This window comes from Triticum aestivum, chromosome 2A, assembly GCF_018294505.1.
Source record: "Triticum aestivum cultivar Chinese Spring chromosome 2A, IWGSC CS RefSeq v2.1, whole genome shotgun sequence".
Classification (NCBI taxonomy): domain Eukaryota; kingdom Viridiplantae; phylum Streptophyta; class Magnoliopsida; order Poales; family Poaceae; genus Triticum; species Triticum aestivum.
In genome coordinates this window covers 82,035,244-82,043,503 of record NC_057797.1, presented here as the reverse complement: position 1 = coordinate 82,043,503, position 8,260 = coordinate 82,035,244, and the positions used below count along the sequence as shown (strand labels likewise).

The window sequence follows — 8,260 nt, the reverse complement described above, 5'->3', positions numbered from 1 at the left end:
CCGCACGCTGCAAGGGCTGTCACCTCCATCTTCTATCGATCCATCATCAGAGCAGAACTGATGCATTGACCTAATCAGACATCTCTACCATCGACGCCACCACGACGCCAGACAGCGTCACCCTCCTGCGCGAGTCCGTCAAACCGCATCAGACGCCGAGCCTCCATTGCGCCACGCCGCCGAGACCCGCCGTCATCGATGCGGAATATGAAACCCCGCTTCGCCTCTAGGCCCTTCCAATCAACACCTGCTCCAAAATTATGCCCTCAAGAGGAAGAATGATACCAAAGTTTTTGTCATCATCCGATCTGGGAGACCCAGATCCGGTTTCCCCCGAAGTAAATGCCTCCTGAAAGAAGAGGGGCACGCCAATTGCAACTGCCCACGAGCACTTAGCTCTCACGACAACGCCTTCAAAAAAGACACCGCGCCAAGAATGTCGTCACTGTCCTAGGGTTTCATCCGAGAAACCGTGGAATGAAAAAAGATGGGGCAAACCCAAACGACGTCTCTAGGAAGACGCGGCCGGCAGGAGCCAGCCAACCAGGGAATTATCCCAATCCGAATCCCCACCTCCCGTTCCGCCCCACCCGGCGACCGGCAAGCAGCACAGCCATATTCGTTACGACAAGAGTGCACGATGCAAGTATTGGAGGAAGAAGCAGCTCAACGCTGTTGGTCACTGAGGCACCAACTCGCCGGTGGATCGCCGACCATCTGAGCCGGCAGCCTACCCGCCCTGCCGCGCCACCGGACATGAAGGCCAACCTCGGGGTCGTCGCCTCGGATCCAAGTCCCTCCGCCCTAGATCGGGAGGAGCAGCGCCAGCCCTGCCACCGCCGTCGATAGGACGCCGGCCAACCGCCACACCGCCGTAGTTTAGATCTGGGTTGTCATGAACCAGATCGGCGCCGCCGCAGCCCAGATCGGAGTCACACTCTCGAGCCAGGGAGCCCCGCGTCACCCTTTGACCCGTGAGAAGGAGGAGTGCCTCCGACGCTGCCGGCGCACGCACAGGCTAAGCCCGGCGCCTACCACCGGCGGTGACAGAGGGGAGGGAGAGAAAGGAGCGGTGACCAGACGGAGGGGAGCACTAGGTAGATAATTTCTCTCCTCTTTCTCCCCCCACTGGTCATGGCGCCGGCGAAAATCCACCTCCGACAGCCATAGAGAGCAGCAGCAGCACCGGGCATCAGGAGGGCTCGTGACCCTCCCCGTACCCGAGCTCGTAAAGTCCCCTCCTTTCCTTTCTCCCCAATCCCTGCCTCTCCCTCTATTTGTATCCGCCTGATGAGAAGTTTGATGCTGCCACGGTGGTGGTGGTATGCAGGATTTGCTTATCAGAGCTTGAAGATGCTGGCCGTAACGCAGGCAGGAGGATGCCGCCGGGCGCCGGCCATCCTTTGCCTCGCCGACGTATTTGATCTGCGGAAGCTGTGAGCTCCCGGTAGTCGGTACTACTTACTGTTGCTACTGCTCCGCCACACCCCCCTCCTCTGCAATCCCTGCAATGTTACACAAAAAAATCTACGAGTAGTACAATGCTTAAAATTAGTTGACTGTGGATGGTGTTTAAGATTTTTTTTGCTGTCGTTGTATAGTTTGTAGCTGCGTGCAGAATACAACCAAAATAAAGTTAGTGTACCGTCAGGTGTAGCACAAAGGGGAAAAAGGGAAGCAGAACCTGGGGCATCCGAGTCTAGAACTTGGCATTCAGTGAAATGAACCAAACTGACTGACATTGCACGAGCTGATAAGTGAGTGCTCACCATGTCAAGAGAGAAAAATACATTTTTTTCGATAAATAACACATCAGTTTTGTTTGTGGGAATCAAAATCCATCGACGGTTCAAATCAGAAATATAGATACGCACATCATCATCTAGATTCACCGGTGGTTAGACGTATCGCCCTTTGTATTATATTACATTCAGGCAAAACATACAATATGCACATAATTTGAGGAAGGGCGAAAAAGATACATTCAGAAAGGATGCATCCTTCTCTCATACCACCGCAACAAGGGGACAAAGACATCTGAATTAGGAATAGTAGTAATAATACTTAGACATGTCCGCCACTCGTAAATCTTCTTAAAGTTCCACCAGCAAGAAGCTCGTAAACCTTCTTTAAAGTTCCACCTGCAAGGAAAAAAAAACAGAAAATAACTTGAGTGCGCAAACTGTTTATCCTAAACCATCATTCCAAACAAGCAAGGCAGGGAAGGATGGAGAGCAAGTCACAGATAAGTTTAAAACAGAACTTTATTATGAGTATCTCGGTCCTTGTACTGAAAATATACGGGGACTGTAATATCTGACCGTAAACAGCAGTAAATATTAAAGAAGAACATGAGGGCATAGTAAGCTACAGTACCTTGCATCCTCTCCGCTCCAGCTCCTTCAGTGTGCTGTCATCTCCAGAAATCAGGGACTTACTCATTAGTTTCAAATTCTTGAGGGATGGAAGGTGCAGCAATCCGCTTGGGAACTTCCACATCTCCTTGCACAACCAAAGTGTCAGGTGGGAGAGCTTTGGCATTGTTCCTACCTCCATCCTCCACTCCTCGATGGAGAAAATATCAAGTTTTAACTCTTGTAGGCGAGGAAACCCTTGGGCAGAGAACGACATGGTTCGACCTTTATACCCTGACAACTCCAATACCACAAGACAGGGAAGCTTCTCCAGGATCGGCATCGGGTCTATTTCAATGACATCAGCTTCTAGATAGAGATGCCGAAGGCTCTGCGGGAAGTGATTACTCTCTGGAAGCTTATCAAGCACACCAAAACTGGCGAGATGAATATCAACCAGGTGAGGCATGTACGCAAATATATTCATTATCTTAGCATGCATGGGCTTCATTACCAAGAACAAGGTTGTTAGTTGTCTCATTTTTCTGAAAATTTTCACCATGTCATGATAGCGATATTTGGTACCAGCAGATGCACAAGTCAACCATAAGGTCTGGAGATCTTTGTGTCCCACACTCCTTGGTGAAGAAAATGCACTGCTCAGGTAAACATGCCTTAGAGTGGGAATATTCCAAAGAGAGTTTGGTACTGTTGAGTCCAAGTTTGTTTTCCTCAGGTCTATAATCTGCAAGTAAAGGAGTTCTTCAATTGAAGAAGGGAGTGTTACATTTCCACATCTTCTCAACCTAAGGCACCTTAGATGAATGCACCCACCAATGGCTGGAGAGAAACCCTCGAGGTCTGAGTTTTCAATGTGAAGAACTCTCAGGAATCTCAGCTTAGGTAGGAATATTGATGAAAGTTCAAAGCCAACCAGAGTTCGTAGATTAGGAGTTGTTGCCTGTGAAATCTGACCGCTGAAGTTTTGGAATGAAGCGCGATAGGATAGCGTCCTTTCGGATGACGATGCGCTATCCTAGCCTGCATTATAAAGTGCATCCACGTGTCAGCAAGAAACACCATACTAAGACATATATTGAAACCAAAAAAAGGGCTATATGAAAAGAGAGAGGAAGCCTGACATGCAGTTTTGTCAATCATGTCAAGAAAGCCGTCTTCTCTTGCTTCTTCTATGCACCAGTCACGCAAGATATCATGGATCCTTATTCTTTCAATCCATCCATGTGCTCTGCTTCTACTAACAACTTGGACCAAGCTTCTTTGAGCTAACTCAGTTACATACTTACGTGCTATTTCTTCCAGTGTATGTCTTGGTGTATGTGGAATGAAGCATTCTGCCATCCATAACTCAATAAGATCCGACACAGATATTTCATAATCCTCGGGGAAAGCACCAACATAGAGGAAACATGATCTTAAATAATGGTCTTGTAGGTCGTTGTAACTGCGAGCTAGTATGTCTCGCATCATCTGTCCGTCTTTGGTTGATGGCCAGCTCAAGAGTATATCAATCCATGTTTCCTTGTTCAGATTTTTTGATAGATAACCCCCAAAAACTGCAAGTGCAAGTGGTAATCCATTACATTTCTTTGCAAGCTTCTTTCCTAGTTCTTCAAACTCATCCACATCGCATACAGAACACCTGTTGTATGATGGTAAAGCTTTGCTACTAAAAAGTTCCCAGCTTTTCTCTTCGTTTAACTTCTTCAAATGATGAACATGAGTTGGCATTTGCACATGATTCGCAACATCTTGCTTTCGTGTGGTTAACAGTACTCGACTACCATTAGCTACATCTGGAAATGCTTTAACCATTTTGTTTATTTGCTCCCATGTATCTGTTTCCCAAACATCATCGAAAACTATTAAGAATCTTTTTTGCAACAGAAAATCATGTATCTCCTTTCCCACCTCACACTAACGGAGATTAAAACCAACTCTGGTCCCCATTATTTGTTCCACAACACTTGTTAGTAAATCAACGGCCTTGAACTTTTGAGACACAGTCACCCAAGCAACTGTGTCGAAGTGTTCTTTTACTCTTGATGATGTGTAGATTTTTCTGACGAGTGATGTTTTTCCCGCCCCACCCATGGCGACTATGGAGATAGCACTAAGAGTATTGTTCTCTTTGTCAACTAACCTGTCCGTTATTTCTTGGCACTTATCCTCAAAACCAACAATGACAACATCATCCTCAAAGTTTTGATCCATGAGATCATTGCCTCGTGGAAACTCATCCTCGGCACAGCACTTGCCTAGAACACCAGTATCCAAATCAATATTCAAACGGTTTGCATTGTCAAATATCTCACCGATCTTCCTTCTTATACGCTGGATTTCGACACCAACTTTATGAAGGGTAACCATGTCACTTGGCAAGCGAGCATACCTTGAAATGGCACCCAAGAATCCATTCTTCAGCCTGTTTCTCTTCTCCATGTAATCTGCAGCTTCAATGACATTCTCGGACTCATATGTCACGTCCCTGATCTGGCTGACCCAGGTAGCCACACACTCATCTCCTGATCTCCGTTTAGCATCAGCAGATCTAAGGTAGCACTTTAGCCGCTTCAGTTCATCTTTCAAGAATCCTACTTCACCAGTGACACCACATAAAAGTGAGGTTTCCCAAACCGCAAGTTTGCTCACATTCCTGATGACGGCCTTAACAGCAGACCCAGCCATTGATTGCTCCTCCTTGTATCTGCTCCCTACATAGTTTGTTTAAAAATAACATATATTAGAAATTTCCCTGTCTGTTGTACTTTTTTTTTTGGAGAGCCAATAGCTAGACTGATTATTTGGACAACCTCCGGTTAGTATGATGATGACTGCGCTTGAGCTTCCAATTCCACCAGTGAATTAGTCATAGGCTCATAGCAGATAGATCTGACGAGAGTGGGAGCTAAAAATGAGCTGAACACTTGTACCGAGGAGAATTGAAAAGGGGAGATACTCACCGATCGAGGGGATGCATGCCTTCTGCTTGATACTCGCTGTTTCGGTACTCTGCTCCCACAAATTCTTCAAGTCCTCAATGTCAGCGCGCGACTCGTCGCTGGGCTCTCTCCCACTCCAGTCATGTAAATCGTACTAGAGAGAGCATGTTGCTGGGTGGAGAGAAAAGTCTTGATATTTCGTGTCTGAGTTGACAAGTAATAGTGTGTTGATTGCAGAGCATTTCTTTATCAGGAAAGACCCGTGACTGTGGAGTGCGAAGGACGAACTGGTGGGGAAAGACCAGTTCTTTGGAAATATTGGTGGACGGTAAGCATCGGCCAGCAATGCTTGTTGAATCTGCACGGACTTCTTTGTCACCACGAAATTGCTGTACGGACGACAGTCGCCGGCCGAACTGTGGACGACGGGAGGAGTGGACGGTGATGCTCACTTTTGCTAATTGCATGGATGGCTTGATGCGCTGCATCGATTCCAAATCGTCCACAATGTGTCGGCTGTGTAGCAGCGTTGTTGTCACCATCGTGGTCGTCATAACACATTTTCCTGCTGCAGCAGTCATACTGGTGCCGACCACGTCTATTCGTCGCTGGTGCTGCGTTCAAATGTACCGGGAATATACGAGGATCAGTTTTATATCTGACCACCTGTTTTTCCTCTTTCACACGTGGATTTGACTCTAGGGACAACTGTAAAAATGTCCGAGGGGACCAAAAAAGGAAACAAACGTGTTACTGACTATCTGGCTTGTTCATCTCACTCTACCAGTCATTCATTTGCCCAGATGAGAGCTTTGTTGATGTTTATGCTATTCTTGATTTTCTTGATTTGCAGCAGAACTCTGAATTCATATCATATGCCATTTGTGCTAATTTAGACTCGCTGCATAACGGAAGATTTTGCATCAGACTAGCAATTGAAATGTTGCATCAGATCAGAGTAGCTTGCCGTGTATAATGTTGCTTGAATTGATCAGATTTAAGAAGGCATAGACACCAAGTCACCAACAACCAATCAGGGTAATATTCTGGCTAGCAGGTGGCAACTGTGACATTTTCTGCTGGTTTCCAGAAGCAGATGCTATGGAGCCCTAAAAATTTAAAATGCCATGGGTTGGCATATTCACAACATCTTTTTTCATGTGGTTAACAGTACTCTGTTACTGTTAGATGCATGTGGAAAGTCCTTGATAGTCCTATTATCTGCTCCCGTGTGTATGTTTCCCACGCATCACTGAGAATTCATCTAAAACAACTCATATTTGTCTAAAAAAATAATCTAAAACAACTGATATGAAACTCATACTTTTTGGAAACCTTGCACACCACAAATGCAATCACAGAACTATGGTCTATTAAAACAAGCAAAAGCATTGGGTATTTGATATATGTTGTTGAGATTTAATTTCTGGTGTCGAGAATTGCAAATCCACGATAGTTTCAAAGAAAATGTTATGTCACATAAAAGTAATCTGGGATAGAAATTCACAACTGGTTGGGTGGACCCTTCAAAAGGTACACTTTTCTTTCTAGCTAGATCTTTTTTCCAGACGATTTTTTTTTATTTTTCGAGATAACTTACCACTGATCGGGACACCGAACACGGTAAGTCATTTGTCAAGTCTCATCGGTTGAAAAACAATTCTCATTGGTTGAGGAAATATCAAATTCGAAGTCTCCACACGCATAAGGAAGCTGAGTTAGAGCATCTACAATGTAGAGACACTTATTTAGACGCTTAAGGAAAGAGAGAAAAATTCCACAGCATAAAGTGTCGATGTAAGAGCCTATCCTGTAATTTTATTTTATTTTGGGGAGAGAAGAGCATATCCTCTAATACAATTAGCAATTGTGAGAGATAACCAAAAGTCCGCCTAGTCTGTTTTCCTCCAATAACACGGGCTCTAAAAACTATGGTCGTATAATTCAAAATTATATGAGCTGGCCCAAAAGTATGGTGATGCAACACCTATAGAAAGGAGCGTCTGTATATCGCTTAGAGCGGTCCTATAATACCTCGCCTGCAGCGCTCCATTAGATTTTTTTGAGACAAACGCTCCATTAGATGGTTCAGAACCAGCGCCCGCCTAATGTCATCTAACACACATACGAACAATTTTGTTTTTTTAGATCGATTTTCCTTGCAGTTTTCCATATATTGTATGGTTTTTTCACCTGGTTTTTCTGGCGTTTCTTTTTTCAGTTTTTTCTTTTTCTTTTCTAAAAGCATTCATTACATATTTAAAACATCTTGTAGCAGTGTAAAAACAATGTTAAACGTGTATATAAAAATGTGATGTATAAGGAAAATGTACAGCATCTATGAAAAAGTATACATGGAAAAATATTTGAAAAATGTTAAATATATATTTAGAAAAATGCAAACATGTATAAAAAACGTTCTTGATGTATAAGAAAATGTACGATGTGTAGAAAAAAAGTAGACATCATTATTTTTGAAAAATGTAATCATGTATTTGAAAAATGTTAAACATGTATTAAACAATGTCATGATGTATACAAAAATGTACAATGTGTATGAAAAAAAGTAGACCTAAAAACGTATAATTGAAAAAAAGTTAGACGTGTATAAAAAATGGTCCTTATGAATACGAAAAATGTATATTATGTGTGAAAGAATGTAGACATAAAAACATATATTTTTAAAAATATCAATCATGTACTTTATTTGCATGGCATATTAATCATGTACTTGAAAAATTGTGAACGTGTCTACAAACAATGTTTCAGATATATATGAAAAATGTACAACATGTAGAAAAAAGTAGACATCAAACCATATATTTGAAAAAAATGTTAAACATATATGCTATACAAGTATAAGAAAATGTTCCTGATGTATACAAAATGCACAGTATGCATGAAAAAAGTACACCTGTGTTGAGAAAAAAAAAGTAAAAAAGA

General features: G+C 43.3%; 1 long non-coding RNA gene across 4 annotated transcripts; it reads left to right on the top strand.

Moving 5' to 3' along the window:
* The first annotated feature begins 389 nt into the window (after positions 1-389).
* Positions 390-6,142, top strand: LOC123187643 (uncharacterized). 4 transcript variants are annotated; one of them, XR_006494073.1, is made up of 3 exons: positions 416-1,228; positions 1,331-2,814; positions 2,946-6,142. It is a non-coding gene; the product is annotated as an uncharacterized lncRNA (long non-coding RNA). The 4 variants fall into 4 exon arrangements; XR_006494075.1 differs by having other exon boundaries at positions 2,927-6,142; XR_006494074.1 differs by having other exon boundaries at positions 417-1,228; positions 1,331-2,523; positions 2,602-6,142.
* The last annotated feature ends 2,118 nt before the right edge of the window (positions 6,143-8,260 follow it).